Below are 27,739 nucleotides of genomic sequence, written 5' to 3' on the forward strand. Positions count from 1 at the left end.
AACTGCTGGAGGACTCAAAGCTGGAATCACCAAGAGGGGAGCAGCCAGAGATGTCAGCTGAGCTCTGAAAATAGACGTGACTTAATGAGCAAGAGACAGGTTGGGTTTCTCTAAAAAGGCAGATTCAACCTGGTAAGAAGTAGATCATCACACACTGCTGATGGGTGCACCTCGGTTCAGCCACTTTGGAGAGGGCTATTTGGCAATACTTATTAAAACTAAAACATGCACGTGCACTAGGACACAGATATACCTCTTCTTAGCATCTATCCTAGAGAAAGACGCAAATGGATATAATGTGCACAAGAAAGGATACACAGAGATTTTCAACAGAGTTGCATGCAATAACCAAAAGGTGGAAAATGATCTAATACTCATCTATAGGGGAAAAGTCACACTGTGGAAGACTGTGCAAAGAGGCTATGCCCTAAGCAGGACAGACAACAATATCCACACTCACCTGCCCAGGAGTTAAGACGTTCCAGAAACTCTTCCAAGTGCCTCAACACTTTGACCCTTTGAATCCTTATAACAGTCCTTGAGAAGATTCTCTAACTGTTCTCACAGGGTAACTAAAGCGGCAAGACATTAAATAACGTGCCTAGGATCACACAAATACACAAGGTATTTAAACTCAGGCCATCCAGCTCCAAAAGTCACACTGCTTTCCAAGGAATTTTAAAAACATATTGTTTTCCTTTGAATTCAAAAAAGCAAGTTGCAGAACGATACATCCAATGTGCACCTGCCAGCCAGAGGCTCAGCTTTGTGGCCCATGGTCTCCCATTCTCTGAACTGTATTGAATGGACTTGACCAACACCTGCCTCTCACCCACCCCTTCCTCTGTTTCCCAGGCCATTGTTCCCCTAGGATAGCACTTTATTATGTTTAGATATGTTCATACACTGCCAGGTCTTGATCAAGTTTGTAGTCCCAGAGGCCCTTTTGTCCTTTTAGGATGTGCCCCGCCCAAAACCAGAAGTGGGAGGAGAAACTACATGGAATGGTTCAGAGAATGGATTCTGAAATCTAAGAAACCTTGGCTTGAATCTGTGCTCCAACTGTGAGTGCTTGGGCAAGTGATTTCACTTTTTTGAGCCTTGTTTTCCTCATCTGTAAAATGGGGATATTAATAGTTCCTACCTCACAGGTTATGAGGATAATGTATGGGCAATGTTTCGCATAGTTCTGTTACATCATTAAGATTCTGTCTGGTCCATGCTTTTTCGGGGGTGATCACATTTTCCTATTTCTTCCTTCTTGGGGAGGTGTCTTAGTCTACCCCAAAGAGGAAGGGTAGCAAATTCAGTTCAACATGTAATATTCACTGACCACATTACAGACATTTGCCACCGGGAGCTATCTGGTACACTACATCTCTTCCTGTTGGCACACTGATTTTCATTTTTTCCCATCAAATTCCCATTGAGAGTGGTTCTAAAATGAGTGCCCCTAGCTACTATGGAAGGTGTAAGGGGAGAATAACTCAGGTCCCTCTAGCCACATGCCTTCTTGGGGACTTGGAATCTTGAGCTTGTGACTGGAGGACATAGAGATGGTTGAAGTTATGAACCAATTTCTGCTGTTGGATGTTTGCTATAATTCCTGGTGCTCATTCCCTTACAAGCCTGCTCCTCTAGCCCGTTATTCATTCCACGTGCCCCCCCCCCCATATCCTTCTAATATATTCTCTTTTAGTGGAAGAAAGCCAGAGCCAGGTTTCTGGGTCTTGTCACCAAGAAGGCTGCCTCATTACATCTGCTGTGCACAAGGTGCTGTGGGTATAGAAACTAAAGACACCAGTAGTCTCTGCGCTCGAGTTGTCCACAGCCTCACAGAGTTCAGAGCATTCTCATCAGGTGCTTGGTTATATAGTACCCTCCCTTTCCACCTCCCCCCAAAGGCAACATCTGTTAGAGCTGAGACAAGAGAGGAGGGCAGGAGAGCCATGACTGGACCAATGGTATTTGACTTCTCTGCCTACTCCAACCCTATTCCAGAAACCAGAGACCATACCCAAGCTTAATCTTATGGGCCTCTTTAGAAGTCTGGCTAATTAATGGCTGTAAAAGCAGTTTGGACTTTGTAAGCCTTTTATAATGTGCCTCATTTAGACATAATGGGCTCAAGATTGCCTCTGGCATCCTCAAGAAAATTAAAAATCCAGTAGGCAGTGGAATTGCCTCAATGTGGTTTTCCTATTACTTTTATTTTTATTATGATTGCAAATAGTGGCATTACTAATGGTACCTTGGACGAGGAAGCCTTTCCGGGGAAGGCCTAACTATTTCCCTACATCCACAGCATGATTTATTGGTCCTCCAGCCAGCAGCATGCTGGCTCCTTCTGCATGATGTCATTTAATTCTTGCCAAATGGAGGGGAGTTGGAGGATTCCCCAACACGTGGAGTCGTTCCTAATATGGGTCCACGGCAAACAGAGACACCATTCATTACCTTCCAGCTTGACAACATAAGTCCTAATTGGTATTTGTCTAATCCTTGGCTTTGGACAAGCAGGTGTCTTGTCTGCATGGAGTAGGAAAGATCTGGTGTTCTGGAAGTCTGGGATAGCATGCCGTGTAGAAAGATGGCAGTTTATGAACTGGGCAGAAGAGGCACGACTAGTAATAATAATAATAATAATAATAATAATAATAATAACGCTATCCATCAGGACCTTTAGTTGCAAATCACCAAAGTACCTCTACCAAATTTAACAGAAGAAAAATTTTTAATAATATCAGGAAGTTCCTGGAATCCCCAATGAGGGTCAAAGAAGCTTGATCAGGGAGTATATTTCTAGGAATGAAACCTGAATTATATCCCTTTGGCAAAGACGACTGCTACCCCTATTTGTCACAGACACCTCAGCTACTATTAGTAACTCTGGGTTTGAAACATCACCCTCTGCCACTGTTACCCCTAAAAGGTTGGGTGGTGTGTCTGCCATCATGCTCATTCAAAAATGGATTCCACCTGTACCTGCCAGCCAGCATCACTTACCATCAAATTTTTTACCATCGAATTTTTGCATAGGTGAATCAGATTTGTGGGATTAAGTCAGAGGCATGCCAAGGGCAGTGGGAGGGGTCTGCCCTTGGTGTAAAGAGCAAGAGAGTGCAGGATTAACAGAGAATTTAAAAGCAATAAATAATAATAAAACTGACTTCAATCACTCTGTTTTAATTATTACCATGAACCAGTAATTTCAAACGATGTCCATGATACAATACACCTCTGGATGGGGCAGACTATGCCCATCCCTCCTCCTAGGTAGGCTACTGGATTAATTCACATTTCTATAGGGGCACCACCTACAAAAGGGAGGGTGCATCTGATAACAATAGAACCTACCTCTAGAGTTATTGCGAAAAAATAAATCAATATTGTAAGGATGTCCTCTCTCCTCAAATTGATCTAGAGACTGTAATCCTGATCAAAATCCCAGCAAGTTTTTGTTTGGGTGGAAATTTATACGGTAATTTTAAATATGCATGGAAAATCAAAGACCCAAGATTATCACAGAGAAGAACAAAGTCAGATGATTTTCACTACTAGATATCAGGGGTTATTATAAAGCCAGAGTAATTAAGGGAGCATGCTTCGATACAAGAAAGATAAATAGACCAGTAAAATAGCATTGAGAACTCAGAAACAAATCCACACACATAAAGACACTTGATTTATAATAAAGGTGCCACTGAAGAGGAATGGAGAAACAATGGCTTTTTCAATAAACGGTGCTAGGTCAATTGGCCATCCATAAGGAAAAATCTGAATCTTTACCTCTATCTCATACTACACACAAAAATCAATTCCAGTGGATTGTAGATCTAAATGTGAAAGGGAAAAATGATAAACCTTCTAGAAGACAATATAGGAAAATATCTTGAGCTTGAGGTAGGCAAAGATATCTTAAACAGGACACAAAGGAACTGCAAAAGGTGAAGCCTCATTGTGCAGGTGGTTCAGAATAAGAAAACCCACAAATCAAAGTCCTTGTCTAAGTTTTCTCCTTTAAAGTTTCACTGCCTTAGAACCTTTTAAAAATCTCAGAATGTTCAGGCTGAAGCATTCCAGAGTAGGAGGGAATTTCCCATGGTGCTCTACATGGGAAGCATCTATGTCTAGGCTACTTTTATAGAGGCAGTGACTCTGATATCATATATAGTGATTGTTGACTCTGTGCCAGGCACTGTGCAAAACACTTTGCATCATTCTCTTATTTATCTCTATTTCAGCCAGTGGTTGATGCCTGCAAATCTGTCACCATGGAAACCACAACACAAGAAAATCTACCTTCTAATCTCTCTCTACTACTTCATCCTTTAATATCTAAATTTTTTTTTTAATTTTTTTTTTCAACGTTTTTTTTTATTTATTTTTGGGACAGAGAGAGACAGAGCATGAACGGGGGAGGGGCAGAGAGAGAGGGAGACACAGAATCGGAAACAGGCTCCAGGCTCCGAGCCATCAGCCCAGAGCCTGACGCGGGGCTCGAACTCACGGACCGCGAGATCGTGACCTGGCTGAAGTCGGACGCTCAACCGACTGCGCCACCCAGGCGCCCCAATATCTAAATTTTTTAATTTACAAAATTAAGACACAAAGAATCAATCAAGAAATGTTGAAGTGAATGTTTCCCGCTGTATTGTTTTGTTTAATTTACAGTAAAATTTAACAACAATTTGATAACTTAAACTTTACAAAATATATTCCCATGCATTTCCTTATAGAATCTCTATGAAATAGCTATGCCTGGCATTGTAATTCCCATTTTCCAAACGGATAAGGTGAGGAATGCAAAAAGCTCCTATCAGGGGCTGGAACCCATGCTAAACATTATAAGCCACATCCAGCATGAGTGGAAGAGTTAGCTATTTGGTTTTGTAGAGGCATGCTCAAGTGAAGAATGGTATTAATATATTTGAGATTTCTTCCTTAGAAGTAAGTAAATGCAGGGTGCCTGAGAGGCTCAGTCAGTTAAGTGTCTGAATTCGGCTCAGGTCACCATCTCACAGTTCATGAGTTCGAGCCCCGTATTGGGCTCTGCTGACAGCTTGGAGCCTGGAGCTCAGAGCCTGGAGCCTATTTTGGATTTGTGTGTGTGTGTCTCTCTCTACCCCTCCCCCACTTGTGTACTCTCGCGCGCTTGATCTCTCTCTCCCTCTCTCTCAAAGTTAAATAAATATTTAAAACGTTTTAAAAGAAAAAGAAGTAATTGCAGAGGATGAGGGCAGGAGCATGCTCAGCCTTCATTCCAATTAGCCTAGTTGAGAATCTGCTCCCTGATTCCTAAATTGGTCCTCCTGGTCTCCAGTTTTCCCTGATTTCACACAGATCATGGCAACACTTTCAGATTTATCTGTCTACAACAGAGCTGTGATATGTGACTTCCTTGCCCCAGACCATCAACAGGTCTTTACTTTTTAAAAAATATAGTATTTAGGGGCTCCTGGGTGGCTCAGTCCATTGAGCATCTGACTTTAGCTCCGTTGTAATTTCATGGTTCGTGAGTTCAAGCCCCACATCGGGCTCTGTGCTGTCAGCACAGAGTCCACTTCGGATCCCCTGTCTCCCTCTCTCTGTGCACTTCCCCTGCTCACTCTATCTCTCAAAAATAAACATTAGAAAGTATTTATATAGTATTTGTAATCAAATTCCATTAGAAATAAATCTTGGCTCAAATTCTGACACCAGCACTTACGAATTCAGTGGTTTTGGTCTACTTGTCTGAGTCTCAGTTTCCTTGTCTGTAAAATGGGGCTAAGACTAGGGTCAGTTGGAGGGTAAAAGGGATATTTTAAGTATAATGACTGAGTGCATTGATGTGCTGGTGTTAAAAGATGGAATGGACCATTTGCTTCAGTTAACAATACAAATTTTCTCTTTTTTCTTTTTAGAGCTTGCTGTGCACCAAGTTCTATGCTCACACTTTTCATGCAGGCCATTATCAAATCTGCACAACCACCCCCTGAGGTTAGAATTACTATTTTCTGCATTTTTATATACACAAGGAAACTGGAACTCAGAGGTGTCACCCAGCTGGTAAATGGTAGAATTTAGTTTTAAACTCATATCTCACTGAGTTTGAAACTCATACTCTTCACTGCTATATGTGGACCACCAACGTCAAAATCACCTGAGGGTGGCAATTGCAGAAATGCAGATCTCTGTGCCCCAGTCCAGACTTCCAACAGAACCCATTTTGATCTTTCTTCTTGTGGCTGAGAATATGGCTGCATAGCCAGAGACCTGATTTCCCTGTCTGCTTTGTAATTAGATGCAGTTGTGTGACCAGTTCTTGCCAGTGCAATGTGAGCAGAAGTAACAGGTGCCAGCTCGAAGCCAAGGTGAGTAAGAAATAGATGCATCTTCTCCAGCCACTCCCACTGACTAGAATCTAGACATGGTAGGAACTCAATCTTGACTGAGCAGATGATGACAAGTTTATAGAAGGTAGAGGAGCCTCATGATGGAAGAAACCTGGGTCTCTGCAACCATCCTAATCTTAGTCACTTCAAATTATCAGTCATTTATCAGGCACATGAATCTATGATTTGGGCAGGCACCAGGGGATCCCTGGAGGGAAGGGGATGGGGATGGGGATGGCACCAGGTGGGAAGGTTCCACTGGACCAGAGGGTCCACTTCCATAGTAATTCATGCCCATGGTGGGAAAGTTGATTCTAGCTCTTCTCAGCTGAAAGCTTAACTGGGGCTGACTACCACGTGTCCCTCTTCTTCTTCCACATGTGCCTCCTCACAGGCTTTTGGGCTCCCACATAGCATGGTAGCTGGGTTCAAAGAGTGAGTGTTCCAAGAGAAAAAAGTGGAATCCTATAGTCTCTTAAGGGCTGTGCCCAGACACTAGTATAGGGTCACTTCTAAAACATTCTGTTGGTCAAAGCAAGAGGAGGGGACATCAACCTCATTTCTCAATGAGAGGAATGTCAAATAATACATGGCCATCCTTAACCTGCTACATCTCATGAAACAAAGATATCCGCCAATCAGGAACACTCACTTTGGATTGTAATGTGTGTGGGAGAAATAAGTTCGGTGTTCTCTAAGCCATGTTATTATTGGGCCTTTTGCTACAACACCTTAGCCTTCTGCCATGACAAATCCAGTGAATCAGAATGGAAGCTGGGGGGTCAAGAATCTACAAACAAGCAAACTGATGGCTTCATGCATGCCAGAATTTAAGACCCACTCTGCTAAGCAACACAGCTACTCCATTCAGTGTCTGACTTCCCAATGACTCTGAGACAGATAAGCCCTTTTATCTGATTGTTCATGGGGTTCACATCTTGGAACAGACAATCTGTCCACAGGGCTGGTTTGAAGATCCATGACCTTGCTAAATCCCACTTGGAGATACCTAGAGGGGTCTTGGGAGTTCATCTAGCAAAATCCTCTCTGGTACAGGGGCCCTAATACTCTAGGGTTACAGGATGCTCCCATCGAAGGAAAAAATTCCAGAAGCCCAGGTAAAAGGAAATGTTTTCTGATTGTCTTTTCTAAGATGCAACTCCTATCATATGAAAGGATTGAACTATTTCAGAGGCGTGAAAAATCAGAACCTGAAAGTCTAACAGTGTTGCTTGGCTGGGTGGATCTCAAATACCACAGACATGATATTAATTAATGGTGAATCACTTTGTAGGCTACATATATTGTACATAACAGGGAGCTGGGTTCCCATACCAACATGTTAAAACTCTCTACGCAAGAAAGTTGCAGAAAAGAGCAGCAGTATTTAGAGCAATTAGTGAAGACATCCAACCAACAAAATGACAGTTTTTAGACAAACAGCTGGTTATTCAAGGCTCTTAGCACCTGGGGGAGGGAATGTCTTACAAAATCAGGTCCCTGATTCAACAACTTTCTCCTCTTCTTAGTTCATATCCAATTCTGTTTGAATATTAAGCTTCCTTATGGTTAATATTGGGTCCCTGCAGACTTAATTTGGCAATCTTCCTCAAAAGAGATGATAATACCAGCCCCATGAGGTTGTTACAAAGATTAAATAAGATAATAGAGATATTCATGCAATGAATATTCACAATGAAGATCCATAGAACATGTAGTACAATGTTCAGAACAACACGCTGCATGGTAAATAGAAGTCCCTCTCAGTCCTTCTCAGTCTGAGGAAATAGCTTCTAAATTAGGAATGGCAGCTGTTATGAGCTGTTTGTCACTCCAAAATTCATATGCTTTGAAATCCTAACCCCCAATGTAATGGTATTAGGAGGTGAGGCCTTTGGAGGGTAGAGCCCTCATGAATAGGATTACTGCTCTTATAAAAGGGACCCCAAAGAGCTCCCTCACTCCTTCCATCACGTGACAACATAGAGAGAAGTCAGTCATCTATGAACCAAGAAGTAGGTCTCACTTCCCAGGACTTCCCAGCCTCTGGAACTGTGACAAATGTTTGTTGTTTAAGCCACACAGTCTATGGCACTTTTGTTATAGCAGCCAGAACAGACTGAGACAGCAGCACATCAATGTTTGGTTTGCTACATGCAATGACTTTTTTTTTAAGTTTTAAATTAGATTCCAACATAAAAATCAGAAGGTTTCACATGAAAATTCAGATTTCTGGTGTCTTCTAAAAGAATAGAAGAAACTCTAGAAACCCAGACCACAGCTCTAGAAACATGGCCCCTATAGGCAGGAGTTTGAGAACTAGTACCTGATAATGTTCTCTCTCATCAAGTTTTGTTTCCAAGGCCTACTTCCCTGGGCTCTTAATTTGTCTTCTTGGTCTGGGAGAGTGATCAGGAAAAGAGTCTGTTGAAAGCTTTGATGTCACCATGAATTGTGAGTGGAGAAAACTGCCTTTGATGCTTGGCCAGGAGCTGGGTGCATGTAATGACAAAAGATGTGCTAACAGTCAGTGTTTCTGGAAAAGATGATGCATCTTCATTATGGCTTCCCTAGCTAATTATCACCCGGCCAGAAAACTGCTTTCAGAGTCATCGTGTTTTATTTACGTATTGATTTGGTGGAACCCTACTATGCTCAGGGCACCATGTTCTGTCCTATGGAACATAAAAAACTGTCGAGAAAGAGACCTCATCTGGCTAACCCTTGTTCACTATTTAAAGTCTTAGTATTAAAATCTCTCCCTCCACAAAGCCCTCCCTAATTGCTCTAACTAGGTTAGACTTCTAAGTCTACACTCCCGAAATTTTCCTTTGTCCCATTCTATGAACTTGGCTAATGTCTTTATCTATCCCCTTCTTCTGAGTCCCTTATGGTGTCCTGTTACTTGTTGCATCCCCAAGTCCTAGCACAGTGCATGATACCCAGAGGGTCCTTAACAATATGCTGAAAGAAAGAATAAATGAATGTGAGTGAAAACATGAATGAATGGATGGATGAATGACAGAAGATTTCATGTTTATGCAACTAACTGCAATAGAAATGAGGAGTAGGGCAAATACATTCATTGGTTAACTGGTCATTTGTTAAACATTTTAAATATCACCCCTGAATACAGAAGACTTAAATGCCCAGTGCATTAACAGCTACAATTAATTAATATCTATAAAGATTACGAGCAGATAATTAAAGTATTTTGCACTAAAAGTGGCTGTTCTCTTGCATCAGGGAATTCTAGTATAAACTTTTTAATATAAAGGAAACTCCTGGAACACAATAGATGCTCAATCCATGCTACAATAGTTAGGAGGGCTGAGACTGGCAATATTATACCTGTTACCTTCACTGCTATGCCTTCAGCACAGAATTTGGTACACAGTGTTTAACAATGAGGAATTAACAATATTAGCTCAGAGATAAAAGTTAGTCTGATTTTCCTAAGGGCAGTTTGGATCAGCCATAAAGCCCCTGAGAGTATTCTGGGATACTTAGGGTCAGTGGTAGGAAGGTCAGTTTTCAGCCTGGAGAGAAGTGGAAGGTGCTCCAGGATCCCAAAGGCCAGGCTACTTATCTATTATCTAGTCTTTTTGAGGGTTGTGCCCAAGGCAATTGCCACAAAGGGCACCTTATCTCTGGCAGCACAGGGAGCTGAGGGCTCCAGATAAGCCCTGCAGGTGAGTGGGACAGTCCCAGATGGGGCTCCTGATTAGAGGTGAACATTCTGAGGTTTGCAGGGGTCTGGGGTCTGGCCCAGGGCATTTCAGACTTCTCTATAGAAGAGTCTCTTTGGATTTCACATAAAGTTGCAGAGCTGAGAGGCTGGGAGGTAGCAGGGAGAGAGAAGAAGAAAAAGACCAGAGATGGAAAGAGAGTAATGGAGACACACACACACACACACACACACACACACACACACACACGCACACACACGGGCTCAGATGCACAGAGAGATGCACAGTGGGCAGGACAGGAGAAACAAAAGACCCAGAGTCAAAGCAAGAGCCAGGACTGGAAAGAATCAGAGGCAGGAACTCACAGAAAGACACGTAGCCACAGACCCAGGAAAAGGAAATACAGAAGAGAAACACAGGGAGGTAGAGTCTCGGAGATATTCACCCAATGAGACAACACAAAATAGAGAGACAGATGACAGAGATGAGAGAGTGTCTCAGAGAGACACAGATGGACTAAAGAAGGACAAACACAGAAAGACAGAGATGGAGAGAAACCTAGGAGATTAAAACAAAATAAATCAGGGACACCAAACAAGAGGTACACAAGGTGAAGAGTGGAGGAAAGGTAAGGAACAGAGGGACAGGATGAGCAGGTAACCCTGTGGGTCAGCTCATCTGGAACAGCTCTTTGTACTTGCTAGAGATTTTGATTCTGTAGCCCTGGGGAGAGCCTGGGCACCTTAAGTTTTAAAAGCTTCCTGGGTGACTCTCATGCGCAGCCTGGATTGAGAACCACTGCTTAAGGCAAGGTTTTTGGTCAGTAGAAGAACTGTATCAGAGTTATTTGGGGTGTTTGCTAAAAAATATCCTTGGCTCTTAGGGGCATCTGGGTGGCTCAGTTGGTTAAGTGTCAAACTCTTGATTTAGGTTCAAGTCAGGATCTCATGGTTCATGGATTTGAGCCCCGCGTTGGACTCTGCAGTCACAGCTCAGAGCCTGCCTGGGATTCTCTCTCTCCATCTTCCTCTGCCCCTCTCTCTCTGCCCCTCCCTCTCTCTCTCTCTCCCAAAATAAATAAACATTAAAAACAAATCCTTGGCTCTTGAGCCCTTCCAGAGCTCTGAATCAAACCTATGAGTGTGGAGCCTAGGAACCTGTACTTTTGTATGCTTCTCTGGGGATTCTGAGGCATAATTCAGTTTGATAAATGTCCTGATCTGGTGGCTTTAGGGAAACCACACACACACACACACACACACACACACACACACACCCCTCAGAGTATGTTTGGTGACAGTGTCCCTACAGTGTCCCTAGGTACTAGGGCTGGTCTTTATAAAACTTCCCTTGCCCAACCCATCCTTATTTGTGGAAATGGCAAGATTCAAGGTCAGAAAACCAGGTCACAGTACTGTCTCCTACATGCTGAATGGCTCTAGACATGTTGTTTAACTTCTCTGAGCTTTTCATTACTCATCAATACAGTTAGGTTAATAATCTCAGCTCTGCCTAGCCAACAGGCCCTTGTGGTAATCAAATGAGATATAAAATGTAAATCTGCTTTGTGAGCTAGAAAGCATTACAGTGCTATCATTTATTATTATTATTAACAGCATCACAATTATTAATAGGTGCGATGTCTTTTTCCAACATCGACAACCAATTCCCCAATTCTTTGATACCAACCGAATATCCAACAATTCAACTCTGACACTATTCAGAGTTAGTGCAGATTCTAAAAATTAAGGGCTCAGCCCACAAACTGCCCCCACTTTAGACAACAGCCACAAATGGGGTGCCCAGGGTACCCACACTTCTTCTGTCCAGCCAACCCAACTATAAATTCAAGGGCTCCTGTGACTCCCTCCTTGGATTTGATAATTTTCTAGAATGGCTCATAGAACTCAGGAAAGTGCTATACTTATGGCCACAGTTTATTATAAAAGAGACAAACATCCAGATGAAGAAGTACCTAGGGTGAGGTCCAGAAGGAGCACAGAAACCTCTGTGTCCATGAGGCTGGGATGTCCCACCCTTGCTGCATGTAGATGTGTTCACCAACTTGGAAGCTCTCCAAATCTTGCTCAAGAGTGTTTATAACCTACTCTCCAGCTCTCTTCCCCTTTCCAGAGATAGGGGAAGCTGAAAGTGACCAGACCCATCCTGAGGCTATCTAGGGGCTCCACCCTGAGTCAACTAACTGTCATAAACTCAAGTGTCTAGAAAGGAGTAGAAAGTTATGAATAACAAAAGGCATTCCTATCATTCTGGAAATTCCAAGGGTTTTAGAAGTTCTGTACCAGAAACCAGGGACAAAGACCAAATATATATTTTATTATACCACAACATATAACAGCTACTGAGTGCCTACAATCTTCTAAGTGCCCTGATAAATACTTCACATGCTTTATTGCATTGATTCATCATAACAACTTTATGACATGAATACATTATTATTATCATTATTATTATTCCATTTACAAATGAACATCATGAACATTATGAACAAATGAACATTATGTCCATTTTACAAATGAACAAATAGAGACTCAGAGAGATGGAATATTTTGCCCAGGGTCACAAAATAAGCAAATAACAGAGCCGGATCTCTTACCATCTTAGATCTGAAAGGAATCTCAAAGACAAGTCTATATAACAGTCTCTCTCTATAAGAAGAACCACTAAAAGTTCAGAGAAATTAAATGCCTGACCAAGGTCATAGAAAGAGTCACTGCTATATCGTACTGCAAATTACTTTAAACAAATTACATAAGCCTGACTGACAACAGGCTTATGTATGTAGAAAGTCCTAATGAATTCATACACACACACACACACACACACGCATGCACACACGCACACATCTACTAGAATAAGTGAATTTAGCAAAATCACAAAATACAAGTCAATATGTAATTTAAATAAGTTTCATTTTTACTGGCAACAATTTAAAAAACAAAGTTAGGAAACCAATAGAATTTACAAAAGTATCATCAAAGATACAATAATTAGGAATAAATTTAATGAAAAAATGTATAAGATCAGTTTACTGAAAACCAAAGAAGAATGCTAAAAGAAATTAAAGGCCTGAATAAATGGAATGATATACCATGTTCATGGATCAGAAGACTTAATGTGAAGATGCCCATTCTCCCCCAAACTGAATGCAATCCCAATCAAAATCAGACTGAAAGAGCTAAGAAGCTAATTCTAAAAGTTCAGGAAAAAGCAAAAGACCTATGAATACTTTGCTAGGGCTGCCATAACAAACACTATGTGGCTTAAAATTTATTGTCTCAAGGTTCTAGAGGCTAGAAGTCCAAGACTGAGATGTTTCCAGGACTGGTTCCTTGTGAGAGCTGTGAAAAAACTCTGTTCCATATGTCTTCCCTAGCTTCTAGTAGTTTGCTAGAAATCCTTGATGTTCCTTGGTTTGTAGAAGCATCACTCTGATCTCTGCCTTCATATTCATAGGTTCTCCCTGTGTGCATCTCTGTGTCCAAGTTTCCCTTTTTTACAATTTTAATTTGTTTATGTTTATTTATTTTTGAGAGAGAGAGAGAGAGAGAGAGAGAGAGAGAGAGAGAGAGAGAAGGAGAGAGAGAGAGGGAGAAAGCATGAGTGGGGGAGGGGCAGACAGAGAGAGACACACAGAATCTGAAACAGGCTCCAGGCTCTGGGCTGTCAGCACAGAGCCCGACACAGGGCTTGAACTCATGAATGGTGATATCATGACCTGAGCCAAAGTCGGACGCTTAACTGACTGAGCCTCCCAGGCGCCCCTAAACGTCCCCTTTTTAAAAGGACACAAGTCACGATAATTTAGGATGTACCTACAGAACTCATTTCAACTTGAAAACTTCTATAAAGACCCCATCTCCAAATAAAGTCACATTCTGAGGTACTTCAACATACAAATTTTGAGACATGACAACCTAGCAAAGCCAAGACAATTTTAAAGAAGATCTCACATTACCTGATTACTATAAAATAACAGTAATGAAGATAGTGTGCTAGAGTGATATAAAAACAGATAAAACACATAACTGGGACAGAATAAAGACTCTAGAAACAGACCCACATGTTATAGTCAATTGGTTCTCTACAAAAGCAGCAAAGCAATTCTATGGAAAAAAGGAGTCTTTTGACAAATGGTGCTGGAATAACTAGATACTCAGATTAAAAAAAAAAAAAGAATCTCAATCCCTATATCCCACATGTCAAAAAATTAACTCAAGATGACTCATAGACCTAAACATAAGAGTTAAAACTATAAAGCTCCTAGAAGGAAACATGGAAGAATATGTTGTAATAAGCCAACTTTCTTAAGGCACAGAAAGCACTAACCATAAATTTTTTTTTAATTTATAAATTGGATGCCATAAAAATTTAAAACTTTTGTTCATTCAAAAGACACCATTAAGGAAATTAATAGGGAAGCCATAAACTGGAAGAAAATAGTCATAATACATATATCTGATAAAGTACTTGCTTCCAGAATATAAAAGAAACTCTTACATCTCAATAATAAAAAGAAAAACAGTCTAGTAAAAATGGTCAGAAATCTTGAAGAGACCCTCCACAAAGGAAGATACACAAATAACTAATGAGTATGTGAAAATGTACCAATGCTACTAGCCATCAGGGAAATGCAAACTAAAACCAGATTGACAAAACACTATATGGCCATCAGAATGGTTTCTAAAAATCTAGCCAACATAAAATTTCAGCTAGGATGTAGAACAACCAACAGTTTCAAACATTTTGAAAGGAGACAGGAAAAAATATACAACCATTTTGAAGAAAAAGCTATAAGTGTTTTATAAAATTACACATACATGTACTCCTTAATTCAAGGAAACCAATTTTTAGCAACTTACCCCCAAAATGAAAACATATATTTGCATAAAGACTTTATTTTTTTTTAAATTTTTTTTTAACATTTATTTATTTTTGAGACAGAGAGAGACAGAGCATGAATGGGGGAGGGTCAGAGAGAGAGGGAGACACAGAATCCGAAACAGGCTCCAGGCTGAGCTGTCAGCACAGAGCCTGACGCGGGGCTCGAACTCACGGACGGCGAGATCATGACCTGAGCCGAAGTCGGACGCTCAACCAACTGAGCCACCCAGGCGCCCCGCACAAAGACTTTATTTACCACACATATTTTATTTATAATAACCAAAAGTTGGGAATGGCCCAAGTGTCTATTAGTAGATGAACAGGTAAATAAACTGTGTACATCCATACAATAGGACATGATACAGTAATAAGAAGGAATAGATTGCTGTTCCATTAACCAAATGGGTGACTCTCACTGACATAATGTCCAAGAGAAGACAGATACAATAGAATACATACAGTATGATTCCATTTGATATGCAGTTCAAAAACAGGGAAAATAAATCTGTAGTGATAGAAGTCCAAAGACGTGATCACCTCTGAGTTGAGCATCAACTGGAAAGAGTCATGAAGGGGTCTTCCAGGGTGCTGCGAATGTTCTTTATCTTCATCGGAGAGTGAATATATGTTTAAGACCTGTACACTCTAATTATGTTATCCCTCAATTTAAAAAAATTATAAAAATCATGGCAACTCTGCCTCACATTTAAAAAAATAAAATATCAGTGCTTTAGCATCATAGAAAATAAATACCAAAATACTGGGATGGCCTGTGGGTCATGATTTCGATCATTGTGCATGAAGGTGGCCATCCTGCAGGTAGTTGAGAAATGACAATAGCGCTTGTGACTTTGCCAGGAAGGTGTGAGGCTTCAGAAATCAACTAGCTCACCAAGATAACAGTGGTTTCTTAAATGAGAAGAACCCACCACCCTCATTAAAGGAAGTTGGACCTTACTGGAGCCCACCTGTGAAAGGATTCGATATATATGCAAATATGTCCATAGGAAATGAATGCAAAGCCATGACAGAGTGAGTGCTCTCCATAAAGATGACAGAGCAATAAAAATGAAACTACCTTTAAAAAAAAGAAGGGTGCAAGTGCCAATAAAACAGGGTGGTTATTGACCTTGGAAGGGCTCTGCATTTTGGGTTTCCTGGTGGCAAAATGAGTCTGGATAGGCCTGGTACCTGTCTTCTTAGGAGGAAGGTGATCAGCCAGGTAGCAGGCAGATAATACTTTAAGGTGTTGTCTCAGACCTCATTTAAGGAGGAAGGCAATGATCAGAAGTAGACTCGTTCATAAGCAAGAAAATGAAATACAAGATAAACTCTTTTCTTTAATTGGAGGCTGGGTTCACTGATGCCTGTGTTTACTAATTTCTATTAGGGACTACTTACTATGCACCTGGTATACAATACACCTTAGACAATTTAGCAGAACAGTTTTGGGGTCAGATTTCTTGGGCTTAAATACTGACCCTACAGCTTATTAGTATGTAACCTTGGGTAAATGACTTAAAACCTGCGTCTCAATTTTCTCAGTGTAAATGAGGCATAATAGGGTTAAGCACAATAAATGATGTATAATGGGGTTACTGTGAGGATTACATTATGGAGTAATACACGTAAAGAATGCTTAAACAGGACCTGCTACATATAAATGACAGCTATTTTTTATTAATGATGCTCTTCTCATGGACCATAGATGCAGAAGCACACAGATACACATAAACATGCATATACACAAATGAGATGCAAAGAAAGTGGCCAACACAAAAACGATATGAAATTTGTTTAAGATTCATTAGTTGGGTACATAGTGCACGCGAACCCCCATGCTAGGAATGGCTGTGCAGTGATTACCAATACATGCCCTTGAGGAGCAAAGAGTCTAGTGGAGAAGTCACATATGAGGCAAGCAACTGCAAGATAATATGGTGGACAGATGTAAAAATAACACAATGGGAAGAATGATAGAGCCCTATGTAGGGAAGAGGAGGGTGGGAGGGAGAAGGAAATATTAAACTGAGACTTGAAAAATGATGAGAGTTTTCTAGTTGGTTGGAGAAGGAGAGAATTTTAGGCAGAATGAAGCAAGGTTTAAGTTTAACCTAGAGGATTCCAATACTAGCATGACCATGTGAGCAGCTCTGTGGACCCACTTCCCTGAAAGATTGGTGGAAATTATTTATTTAAAAAAATTAAGCTTCTGGAAACGGGCCATACACCAAATAAAGAAACAGTTATTCAGGGGCACCTGGGTGGCTCAGTTGGTTAAGCGTCGGTTCAGCTCAGGTCATGAACTCACAGTTCATGAGTTTGAGTCCCACATTGGACTCTGTGCTGTCAGAGACCAGAGACTGTTTCAGATTCTGTGTTTCCCTCTCTCTCTGCCCCTCACCCACTCACACTCTGTCCCTTTCTGGCTCTCAAAAATAAATAAACATTAAAAAAAAAAAAGAAATAGTTATTCAAGAAATTCTTTTTTTTAACGTTTATTTATTATTGAGAGACAGAGAAAGACAGAGCATGAGCATGGGAGGGGCAGAGAGAGGGGGAGACACAGAATCTGAAGCAAGCTCCAGGCTCTGGGCTATCAGCACAGAGCCCGAAGTGGGGCTCGAACTCACAAACTGCGAGATCATGACCTGAGCTGAAGTCGGACACTTAACTGACCGAGCCACCCAGGCACCCCTAGTTATTCAAGAAATTCTACCAAAAGTAGGAAACAAAAAGGACAGTCAGTGGTATTTGAACTTAGACTCAAAATGGAAATTCCACTCTAGACTGCTATAGTCAAGAACACAGGCTTCCTTTTCTCCCCAACTCCCAGTTAGAGGGCTATCGTCCTGGAAGGAGCAGGACATCAGCATTTCTCCTCTGGTCCCCAGCTACACGTTGCTGATGCTAGATTCTAATGAAGTACAGCTGAGAGGTGGGGGATCCCTTCTGCCCAGCCCCACAGAGGCTCCACCTTGAGCATAGCACTACTGAGAATACTGACATCCTGAGAGCCCCTGCCCGAGCTCATGAGGTGAGGGAGGGGGTTCCACAGTGGGAGAGGCAAACCAAGGAGACCTGGGACCTCCAGAGCACCCCTCTCTCCTAAAGCAGGAGTGTCACCCAGAGAGAAGTATGCCATTGCCTACCCCCAGTATCACAGTTACAGTCTCAGAGGTTTTATCTGGGGGAGAGAAGTAGACCAGAGCTAATGGGGCTCTTCATCCCTTCCCAAAGCAACCAAGTCCATTTACAACAGAGTGTGAAGTTCAAGCCTAAGAGTGTTTTCAAGAAACAGGACAGATGGTGAAGGGCTGCTGGGCTTCAATGGGCTATTGATGGATTCATTGGAGATATAGGCTAACCTACTGTAGGCCAGCTAGTTTGCCAGAGACAGAAAAGGAAAAGACGAGTGGGAGGATTTTGTCATCACAAACCTCAAACACTGTCCTCAGGAAGCATCTCTTCCAAAGAGCCCAGATTTTATTGTATCAGTTTGTGAAGAAATTTATGCCCTAGGGCACTGTTGAAGATTCCTTAAATGGAACGACTGAGGTAGTTTAATATTTAGTGTGGTCAGGGAAAGAAACAACCAAAGAGAGTTCTGCCAAAAGCCCTGTCATTCAAGTGTGACTCTGGGCTTATTCCAGGCTGCCGTCTTGGAGAATCAATATCAGAGACTTCGCACTGCAACAGGGAGGGGAATAGACTTCGTTAAATAATCCAGCCAGTCACTGAACAGGTAAACAAGCAAACAACAAATGTGCTTGGATGACTAGGTAGCCACATGCAAAAGAATGAGATGTGAGTTACCTCACACCATACATAAAAATTAACTCAAGGGGTGTCTGGGTGGCTCAGTCGGTTAAGCATCCGACTTCGGCTCAGGTCGTGATCTCTCAATTTGTGAGTTCGAGCCCCGTGTCGGGCTCTGTGCTGACAGCTCGGAGCCTGGAGCCTGCTTCAGATTCTGTGTCTCCCTCTCTCTCTCTACCCCTCTCCTGCTCATGCTTACTCGGTCTCTCTCTCTCTCTCTCTCTCTAAACAATAAATAGACATTTAAAAAAATTAACTCAAGATGGATCATTTAAGAGCTAAAACTATAAGACTCTTAGAAGAAAAGAGAGTAAATCTTTATAACCTTGGATTTGGCAATGGACTTTTAGATATGATGTCAGAAGCACAAGCAGCAACAACAAAAAACTAAATAAATAGAACTTCGTCAAAATTCAAAACCTTGGGGGCATGTGGGTGGCTCAGTGGTTTAAGTGACTGTCACAAATCACAGAATCGATGGGGAAAAAAAATCAAATAATATACCTGAAAACAAACTTTTATATAAAAACACAGAGCAAACAATCCTAAAATTCATATGGAACCACAAAAAGCCCTGAATAGCCACAGCAATCTTGAAAAAGAAAAGCAAAGCTGGAGGCATCACAATTCCGTATTTCAAGTTCTATTACAAAGCTTTAGTGATCAAAACAGGATGGTACTGGCACGAAAAACAGACACATAGATCAATAGAACAGAACAGAAAACCCAGAAACAAACCCACAACTGTATGGTCAATTAGTCTTTGACAAAGCAGGAAAGAATATCCAACAGGAAAAAAGTCTCTTCAGCAAATGGTGCTGGGAAAACTGGACAGCAACATGCAAAAGAATGAAACTGGATCCCTTTCTTATACCATACACAAAAATAAAGTCAAAATGGATTAAAGACCTAAATGTAAGATTTGAAACTATAAAAATTCTAGAAGACAGCACAGGCAGTAATCTCTTTGACATCAGCCATAGCGACTTCTTCCTAGATATGTCTCCAGAGGCAGGAGAAACAAAAGCAAAAATAAACTATTGGGACTACCTCAAATAAAAAGTTTCTGCACAATGAAGGAGACAATCAACAAAACTAAAAGGCAACCTATGGAATGGGAGAAGATATTCACAAATGACATATCTGGTAAAGGGTTAGTATCCAAAACATAGAACTGATACATCTCAGCACCTCAAAAATAAATAATCCAATTAAAAAATGGTCAGAAGGCATGAACAGACATTTCTACAAAAAAGACATCCAGATGGCCCACAGACACATGAAAAGATGATTCCTTTTACATAAAATGAACAGAATAGGCAAATCTATAGAGATAAAAAGCCGAACAGTGGTTTCTCATGGCTGGGGAGGTTGGAGGTTGGGGAGGTGATAGTTAAAGAGTGTGAGATTTCTTGAGGTGATAAAAATGTTCTACAATTGACTGTGGTATGGTTGCACACATCCCCGAATATACTAATAACTATTTAATTGTACACTTTAGATGGGTGAGTTTGTATGCTATGTGACTTCTCGACATAGCTGTTATTAAATTTTTTTTTGAGGGATATACAAAAAAATGAAGCCTAGAAGATAAAATAACCTCCAATATTTCCCAAGTGTTTGTTTTGTGCTGGGCATTGCGCCATTTGGAAAAAGCTTATAAAGTACTTACTATGCAGCAGACACTTCTCTAGACTTTGAGATACAACAGTGAACTAAACAAATTCCCTGCCTTTATGCAACTTACTTTTGAAGGGAGAGAAGTAGACAATAAATACATATACACTGAGTGGCAATTAAGTGTTAATAAGAAAAACAAAGTGGAAAATGTGGAGGGCTGCCATTTCCAGGGGGTGGGTCAGGGAAAGTTTTTCTGATAGAGCTGAAAGAAGGTAGGCCCAGGAGGGAGAAGTTCAGAGAAGTAGGATCAGCCGAGTCCCAAGACTTCGAGATGGAGATGTGCTAGATGTAGCACAAAGAGCAAAGAGGTCAATGTAGCTCTCATGAGGTTAGTAAGGAGAGCAATGGTGGGAGAGGGTCAAAGAGGAAGGCAGAGCTTGTGAACTGCTATAGGATGACATGGATATTTAGTGCTGGGGTCTCTCTCACTCCTGTGGACAGACCTGTCCTCAACCCCATGGCAACACATCAAGGGCACCATCCAAGGGTCCCAACACACGACTTGGGTGACCACAGTGTAGTTCAACGTTTTTCAAAATGTGGGCTACATCCTATTCATCGTGCCATAAAATTAATTTAGTAGGTTGGGAAACCAGAATTTTTTCTGGAGTTGAAATAGAGTGGAAAATATCCCAGTATCATAGTTCTGTGGGTGCGAGCATGCGTGCACGCATGGGCATGTGTATGTGCATATGTGCCATGTGCTGGGTGTGATAGAAAATGTATTTCTTACTGAGGATGGCATCAAAATATTCGAACCTGACTCCATCCCATGCCGGGCTCACACAGCACAGGCAAACCTGCACCCAAAGGCACCTTGGCTGTTGATTTGTATGTGGCCTCCTATGCTGACTGTCAACAATTTAATTGATCCAAAAGATGAACTCGCCTGCAGCTATGGAAAGGAAAAGGTCTTCTGTGTTAATTGAGACATTTACTTTAAGTGAGGCAGGAACCCCACGTGTATGTGTTGGCATTGTAATGAGGTTTCCTTTTTTGCTTTGTTCAGCTACCACAGTCCTGATCTGCAGAAGAACCCCAAGACCAAGCCAGCCACATCCCTCTGGGTCTAGATACAACAGGTAGGGGAGGGGCTGCTGGCTCCCTCTCAGAAAAGTGCCAGGACCCTCAAAAGTGCACTTTTGGGGATCAGACAGGTATAAACTCCAACCCTGATGCTGTTAACTCCCAACTGTGTGACCCTGGATAAGTGAAATCACTCCTTGGAGACTTGGTGTCTTCATCTGCAAAAAAAGGTGATCATTGCACCAACCTGATAGGATTGTGGTAGATTAATAATAATGGCGGTTTCTACCTGACACAGTGCTTACAGTGACTGTGTATATTAACACAGGCAATCCTCCCTACAACTCTCAGAGATGAAGGATCTATTCTCCCCACTTGACAGATGAGGCTACCGGAGCCAGAGAGGTTCAGTAACTTGCCCAACGTCACCCATCTGGTAAATCGTGAGGACTGGGCTTTCCGCACATTCTCTGCTCAGTTTTAACACTGGCTGTTTAATGGGGAAAAAAAAGTAAGAGCCACTAGAGAAAATCATTATTTAGGAGATTATGCAAATCTTTAAGGCCACTTACCAAGAACTTTGGGTTCTCTTTCCAGGCCCATAGTAGGATTACTTTTCTCCACTCTCTTGAATTTAGGTATTTGTTTGCTTCAGCTAATAAAATGAGTGGAAGTGATGTGTGCCACTTCTGGGCAAGAGGTTTAAAAGAGAGCAGGCAATTCAGTATGTTTTTCTTCTTCACGCTGTGGTTCCCATGAGCACATATCAACATGGGCCTCCATTAACCTGCTTTTCTGAAAAATTAGGATAAACAAAGACTTCTGGGCCAATATGCTTTTGTCACACTACATGAATGAGAAATAAAGTTTGGCTATGTTAAGACTCTGGCAAACTGAGAACAAACTGAGGGTTGATGGGGGGTGGGAGGGAGGGGAAGGTGGGTGATGGGTATTGAGGAGGGCACCTTTTGGGATGAGCAGTGGGTGTTGTATGGAAACCAATCTGACAATAAATTTCATATAAAAAAAAAAGACTCTGGCATTTGGGGTTATCTGTTACTATGGCAACACCTAGCCTATCTTGACTGACACAGGCCCTTCCCAATCTGATGTACTGTAGGTACCATTCACTGAACTCTGTGTGTCAGATGAAGTACTATAACCACTTTATTATCTACTTCAACCCATTTACCCCCATCACAACTCCAGACAAAACTCCTATTAGCATACCCATTCACAGATGAGGAACCTGGGGCTCCAAGAAGTAAGTTAAGTGCATTGCCCAACTTAATATAGCTCATAAGGGGCATGATCAGGACCCAAACCTAGACCACAAATAATTGCCTCCACCATTCATGGGAACTGAACCAGCAGTGTGCCAGATCCTACCTGCACCATCTTGTGAGAGCTGATTCTGGGCATCTCTTCCCACATTCATTTCCAGTGAGGTTACACTGGTTACCTTGAAATCCACCACAGTTGGGAGGATTTACACCATGGAAATTGGCAAATGCTACAAATCAGGGCTTTTCTTTTTGATAGACGAGCCAATTTACCACAAGATTGGATCCATATTATCAGAGCCAGCCATGCTGAGTTCTAATCCACTAAACTTACCCAGGACCCCTTGGGATTCCCAAAAGTGTTCCTAGTTGATAACAGAGAATCTGTAGTGAGACTAGCACAAAGCAGGGCATCACAAGTTGAACTGTTAAGGGCAAGAAGACAGAAGGTGCTCTACAGGATAGCTAAAAAAAAAAAAAAAAACAGGCTGTGAGAGTAAGAGGAAGGAAAAAAACTCTGGTGGAGGAAAGAAAGGCCTTCCAGTCAGGAGAACAGAGTCTTTAATCTGTGGAGCACACATTTTGTTAAGCCTGCATAATTCATGAAACACAAGAACATCCCGAGGACAGCTGAAGTTCAGGGCAGAAGATCAAGTTGACAAGATTGGCTTTGGGGTAAAACACGCAGGGGGGCTTGGCTGCCGGAACTGACCTATATTTCTGTGTGTTTACACCGCAGCAGGAGCTGTCTCTGCTCATCCATCACCCCTACCAGACTTCACCCGCAGTCCAGTTTTCCCCAGGGGTGTTGGGTGGGCAGAGGGGCTGTGGAGCACAGAACCATAAGGATGACTATTCTGTTGGTTTCTGGTGGCTGTTCCCACATATCCAAGACCACTGTATTCATGCTTGGGATGATAGTGACAATAACTCTGCCACTTACAGGGATGGGGTGACCTTGGGCAAGTGATCTTACCTCTCTAAGCCTTAGTTTGTTCTTTGGTGAAGAGGGGCTGGTAGGAGCTCCTAGGTCATAGGGCAGTCATGCACAATGCCTGGGACATAGTAAGTGCTTAGTAAATGGTAGCCGTTAACTTTTTACTACAGGGAAGAAGAATAATAAATAATTATTATAATATTTAACAGTGCCAGATGCTATTCTGAGAGTTTTGCTTAAAATAAATCCTATAACCCTCACAGTGAGCTTATGAAATAGGTACTATTATTGTCTCGTTTTCTAGATGAGGAAACTAAGGCAGGAGAGGAAGCATTTGCCCAAATCACAGTAAGTGGTGGGGCCAACCAGTCATTGAGCTCCTGGTAAGTACCCAGGCATTTATACACATCTTCTCTCATCCTCACCTGCACAGCTTGGACAGGTATGCTTGTTTCCATTTTAAAGATGAGAAACTGAGGCTTGAAGAGTCAAATTAGCTAACGGCTGGGTCACTGAGCAAGTAAGCAGCAGAGTGGGAATTCAAGACTAGGTCTGTTTATCTTTATTCCCAGAAAGAAAAATAGTTGCCCTCGTTAAGGCTAATTAACATGTATTTGGCATTTAAGATATGCAAGACACTAAGCACTTCCCAGGCATTTTCTTATCACAACAGCTGCAGGAGGTGAATACTTATCCCCACTTGACAGAGTAGAACACTGAGGCACAGAGAGGTTGGCCACACGTCCAAGGCCACACAGCTAGAAAGTGGCAGAGCTGGGATATAAACCCAACTATCCTGACTCCAGAGCCTCCTTGGCCTAAGTTCCATTGAACTATAGAATATCTATTCAACAAATATCCCTGACCTGTGTTAAAGAAATAATTACTCCTGACATTTGCCAAAGAATGGTAAAGCAGACCTTATTCAGGGGAACTATTGCCATAGGTATAGGGACTGCTGCAGTGGGATTTTACAGTAGGGAAGAGAGACTGGGGTCAATACAAGGAAAAGTGGGACTTCCTAGCCAAGGAGCAGCTCACTGGAGGGAAAACTACTAAGAGGGGGAATTCTGGCTAGACAGACCAATCGGAATTCTTGCTGGAGGCAGGCCTGGATGATGAGACACCACTTGGGGGATGGTGGAGGATGAGGAACCCGATGAGGCAGTCAGGGTGATCTGATCCAATACCAAGGATGACTAACCTGACGGAGCAGGATTCTTGCCAAATGTGAAGAGGAACACAGAAGTCTAAAATCCAGGGCCTAGCTGAGAAGAGAGTTCAGAGGAGCTTGAACAGAGTTTGGTCAAAGAGGGAAGCTTTGTCACCTGTCATGAAAATTCCAGGTCCTTTCATTTCCTTTGACCAATGTCTGGGTAGTCCTGAGAGGGAGATGGGTGGGGGGCAACCACTAAGGAGCTGGAAAGAAAAGGGAAGATGGCTGAGGGAGGGGCAATGTTAGAGCTAAAAGTGATGGACAGAAAGCCAGACCAATGGACTGGACCAGCCCTCCCTCTCTCTGTCCCCTCTCTGTCTCTCTCCTCCTCCTCAGAGAAGAAGGAATTCCAGGACTATCCCAGCTGTGTCTTGCAGGTCTTGGAAATGCCAATTAAAGCAGACTCAGGAAGATCCCTTGGTCTCCTTGGAGACTGGGCAACTATCTCCAGCTCCACGCCTCCCTCCATCCCTCCTAACAGGGCAGCAGTGGGGACCTCTGCTGGGGAGGCCCCTCCTTGGCTTCCTTGGCTAGAAAGATTTATTAAAGCAGAACCTTCTGAAATGACAAAATAAAGGTCAGAGGCTGCAGGCTAGATGGACTTCCAGGCAGAGTCTGAGAGAGTCAGGCCAAGAGCTGGAGGTACTCTCGCCTCCATTAACGTCTCCCTGCCCTTCATGCAAGGCCTGCCTGGGGGTGGCCCAGAGGCAGGGCCTCACTCAGGGATGAAATGTCATGTCTCCTGAAGGTGCTGGACTGGATTCCAGTTTTGGGGAGAAGTCAGTCCACCCTCTAAAACCTCCAGACCTGTTCAGGCTGACAATTTGTTACTGCAGCGTCTCTCCTCTTCTTAGGCCTCAAATGGTTCCCTTGACATTTTTGGTGGCCTGCAAGACCCTGAGGGACCTCCCACCTTCCCAGCTCTTATCACAGCTGTCTTTGAATCATTCAAGAAATGCTGTTCTAGTATGCAACTCCCTGCCTACCGCAGGCTGCTTCTCTTCTCCTAGACTTGCCCAGCTGTCCCTCTGCCTAGGAATCTCCTTTGTCCCCTCCCATCCTCCAGTTTCACCAGGATGACCCTAAACAACCTTCCAGATCCTCCTCAGGCTTCCCAGCTCTTGCTTGCCTCCCCAGTGGGGAGTTAGGTGCCGTATGTACCCAATTACCTAGGACTGCTGTAATCCAATTACCACACACCAGTGGATCAAAACAGAAATGTATTCTTTCACAGCTCTGAAGGCTGGAAATCTGAAATCAAGGCATCAGCAGGGCCACACTCCCTCAAAACTACTGGGGAAGATTCCTCACTTGTCTCTCCCAGCTTCTGGTGTTCCAGGTGTTCCTTGGCAGTCCTTGGTTTGTGGCCACATCATGCCAACCTCTGCTCTGTCTTCAACTAGTCTTCTTCACCGTATCTCCTCTCCTCTTCTTCTAAGGACACCAATCACTGGACTTAGGGCCCAATCTACACTGGTATGACCTTACTGAGCTAATTACATCTGCAAAGACCCTATTTCCAGATATGGTCAGATTCTGAGGTTTCCAAGTAGACATGAATTTTGAGGGGACACAACATGACCCAGTACAACCATTTTACAGATGAGACTGGTGCCCTGATGACCCCTCCCATTTGTTTGCCCCACTTAAAATGATCTGGCAGCAGAAGAGAAATTACCAACACTTTTTAATAGAACCCATCAGCTAATAAAACTGGAAGCAATAACCTGTCACTTTGAAAGTATGAACCAACATGCTTGTCAAGAAGCTTTCTATTCTAGCAATAACATTGGACTAGTAAACTGCTTGCTTCTCTCTCTCTCTCTCTCATCTGTACATTTCCAAATAATGAATGTCAACTCATCTTTAGGACTATTAAATACCCAAGTGGCCAATGCAATTGGAGAGTAGATAAATCATTCATTCCAAAAGGCAAGGAAAAAACTGAAACCCAAAGCAATGGAGAGGATGGAACCAGAGACATGGCGGGGTCAAGTACTGCCTTCGTCACCTACTGACTTCTGACTCTATGACCTCTTGAGCCTCAATTTCATCAAAAAAAGGGGGGGATAATAATCACACCTCTCTCTCTGGTTCATTTTGAGATTAAGTGCCTGGCAAAGAGTGAGCACCCAAATAAATGTTACCTGGTAATTTTCTCAAAATAAAAGTTTTTGAATACTCATGGCTTGTTATTGTAATTCTGAAACAATATATTTGTGTTATAAAATAAAGCAAATTAACAGCTAACTTCTTGTCATTAGGAATCAACGTTTTCAGTTTAAAAGAGATACAAATATAAACACAAAATAAAAAACAGTGTGCCCCCAGTTTGAATTAGAAATATAAGTATGGGGGCACCTGGATCGCTCAGTTGGTTAAGTGTCTGACTTTGGCCCAGGTCATGATCTCCCAGTTCATGAGTTCAAGCCCCATGTCGGGCTCTGTGCTGACAGCTCAGAGCCTAGAGCCTGCTTTGGATTCTGTGTCTCCCTTTCTCTCTGCCCCTCCCCACCACACTCTGTCTCCCTCTCTCTAAAAAATAAATAAACATTAAAAAAATTAAAAAAAAAAAGAAATATCAGTATGAATTCATGATGTAGTTTCTTCCCCCAAAAATATGCATTTCCTAACTGTCCTCTTAAAATGCCTAGAAACAGTAATCCAGGAGCAATGAGCACTTCTAGCACCTAGACTATGGTCTCACATACCATTTTCCTATTCAAAGAAATCCAAACTCTTTGGAGAAATGGCTGACTCCTGGCCTTGGGCAGAAAATATATGAGATGAACCAGACAGTATTATCA

General features: G+C 42.2%; 1 long non-coding RNA gene across 1 annotated transcript; it reads left to right on the top strand.

The window, feature by feature from the left end:
* On the top strand, positions 1 to 27,457 carry LOC125914536 (uncharacterized). The gene is made up of 7 exons (XR_007455332.1): positions 1 to 132; positions 5,907 to 5,982; positions 6,287 to 6,356; positions 21,480 to 21,552; positions 24,021 to 24,099; positions 26,272 to 26,408; positions 26,803 to 27,457. It is a non-coding gene; the product is annotated as an uncharacterized LOC125914536 (long non-coding RNA).
* Positions 27,458 to 27,739: the final 282 nt, after the last annotated feature.

The sequence above is a fragment of the Panthera uncia genome (assembly GCF_023721935.1).
Source record: "Panthera uncia isolate 11264 chromosome D3 unlocalized genomic scaffold, Puncia_PCG_1.0 HiC_scaffold_8, whole genome shotgun sequence".
Taxonomy (NCBI): Eukaryota; Metazoa; Chordata; class Mammalia; order Carnivora; family Felidae; genus Panthera; species Panthera uncia.